Raw genomic sequence first — 2697 nt, forward strand, 5'->3', positions numbered from 1 at the left:
CCTTGTTTTTAAAGGTAGAAAGTCGGGGTTTACATGAAATATTTTGTATAATATATATAAATAAATAAATGGAGTTAAACGCGGGTGTTATTCAAATTTGAATAACACCTGCGTTAAATTCCATTTATTTACATATATATATATATATAATTTAGAAAAAAAAACCCACAATTCTTGAATTCATCCATGAAAATCCACAGTCACATATAGAAAAATTTATAAGTAAATACACTAAAAAGACCTAAAATAAAAATACTAAGTAATATATATTAAAATAATAAAATAATTTTTCATTCCTTGCTCTTAAATATGGTTTTGGTCGTTTTGACTACTTCTTCTAGCGTGTAAAAACTACCTATTGAAGGTAGTTTTTTCTTGTGTTTAAATGTACACTATTTCATATTGAGAATATGTTGTCTATTGAGTTTTTACGCATGCTAGGCCACTGGTGGTGGATTTAAAAAAAAAACTTACAACCCTATATATAATTTATGTATATATAAAGAAAACAGAAAATGGAGAAATATTCTTTTCTACTATAGGCACAAGGCCGGAAACTTTTCGAGAAGGGACCAGTCGATTAGATCAACCCCAGTATGCAACTGGTACTTAGTTTATCGACCCCGAAAGGATGAAAGGCAAAGTCGACCTTTCTTACTTTGTTTCAGGCACTTCATTGTGGCCTTGCTGGGGCAACAATTTTTTGTCGAATGAATCGACTCCAGGACTTATGCCTCTTTTAAAGTCTGGTACTTATTCTATCGGTCTGTTTTAGCGAATCGCTCAGTTACGAGACGTAAACAAACCAACACCGGTTGTCAAACGATGTTGGGGACAAAGAGAGATGCAAAGATATACACACAAACACATATATACACGCAAACACACATATACACGCACAGACACACACACACACACACACACACAATTACGACGGGCTTCTTTGGGTTTCCGTCTACCAAATCCAACTACAAGTCTTTAGTTGGCCCGAGGCTGCAGTAAAAGAGATTCGAGCGAAGCGCCACACTGTGGAACTGAATCCGAAAGCATGTGGTTGGGAAGCAAGCCTCTCACCACACAGCCGTGCATGCGCCTGTAAGTGATAGATATGTTTATGCATAAATAATGCTTTGTAGATCTGCACTAATTATCTGTTTGCAAGGTATAGTAATTAAGTAACACCTGTAGCTCCATATTACATGGAAAATAACTTCTGCTATGATACGTGCGTGTGTGTATGTGTGTGTATGTGTATCTCTGTATATTTAAACCACTTAATGATTACGAATCACCGATATTTTCTACAATACTCCACGCCCCTCAACGCCACCACTACCATAAACATCACAGCCTCCACCACCCCTCCACCCCCACCCCTCAGTAACCAGCGAACCAGCACCGCGACAATACCACCATCACCCTACCCCACCGACACCACCGCACCTACCATCACCACCGTCATCTGCAACACCACTACAACTACAACTACAACGGACACATCTTATTGATTACGCGTCTGTTTATCGAATGTGCTCAGTGAAGCGTGTCTTTTCATAATGGCACGTAACATACCTTGCTTTGTAGTGTATTAGCGGAGATATAATAGCAAATTGAACAGAATTCATCCCAATCAAGTATGCTGACCAAAGTGGACATCATTGGCTATTGTACAGAGATGTGATATCAGCAGATATTTGTTACAGAAGCGGATACTCTTGACATCAGAGGACAGTTCGAAAACCCAAGTTCCGGTTTCACATTTAGAGACAGTGTTGACCTCCGTGGTAATTCTGAAAGCAGCGAATAATAGCATTTGCAGAAGCTCTGGATTAATACCGAAGGTCAGTGCTGACCTCTGTTGTAGTTTTGAAAGCAGTGGATAATATACTTTCAATTATAGGCACAAGGCCTGAAATTTTGTAAGGACGGGATAATCAATAACACAGAATTTTGCTCAACTGGTACTCGTCAGTGAGTTCAAAAAGACGAAAGGCAAAGTTGACCTCGGCGACATTTGAAAGGGGTGAATAATACTGGCATTTGGAGGAGATCTGGTTTGACATTTACAGCCAGTGCTGACTTTTGTTGTACTTCTGAAAGTAGTGGATATAACTGGAGTTTGTGGCCAACCTTGATATTTTGGAACATTACTAATATAAGTGGACGGTCATCCCAGCCGAGGAAATTATTGGACAGTCATAGCGGACAGATTTAACAAATTCTCCCGTTGCCCACTGAAAGCTGTGGTGCTGCCTCAAGCCCCGCCAAAGGTAAGTTTTGTTTCATAATCTAAATACTTCGTGTGCATACGTGCGCAGATGTTTGTGCTTGTGTCTGAGTCTGCGTGTGTATATGCGTCCGTATGCAGATATGTGTGTGTGTGTGTGTGTGTGTGTGTTAGATTTAAGTTTACGATGTGTGGTGTAGCGGTTAAGGTCTCTCACGATCATAAGATTGTGTGATCTCTGAAGAAGACCAACAAAGATAACAACACAAATAGGGGCTGCAATAATGGGTGGAGCACTTGCAGAAAACAGCACTGCTTGGAACCGCTCGAATACTCCGGAAGGTGCTCGAAAAATAAGAGGTGTTACCTTAGTTCACTGGTAGTGAACAGCTGACACTGTAGTACATCTCCAGCGTAAGAAGCTGAACAAAGGCAATAATAATAATAATAATAATAATAATAATAATAAT

At 39.4% G+C, this 2697-nt stretch overlaps 1 protein-coding gene across 1 annotated transcript in view; it reads left to right on the top strand.

Annotated features, from left to right (window-relative positions):
• Positions 1–1597: 1597 nt before the first annotated feature.
• Positions 1598–2697, top strand: part of LOC128251093 (uncharacterized) — a 13225-nt gene continuing 12125 nt past the window's right edge. Inside the window, exon 1 of the mRNA XM_052977468.1 lies at positions 1598–2270. The gene's annotated coding sequence lies outside the window, so the exon portion shown is untranslated. The remainder of the gene's footprint in view (positions 2271–2697) is intronic.

This window comes from Octopus bimaculoides, chromosome 28, assembly GCF_001194135.2.
Source record: "Octopus bimaculoides isolate UCB-OBI-ISO-001 chromosome 28, ASM119413v2, whole genome shotgun sequence".
Taxonomy (NCBI): Eukaryota; Metazoa; Mollusca; class Cephalopoda; order Octopoda; family Octopodidae; genus Octopus; species Octopus bimaculoides.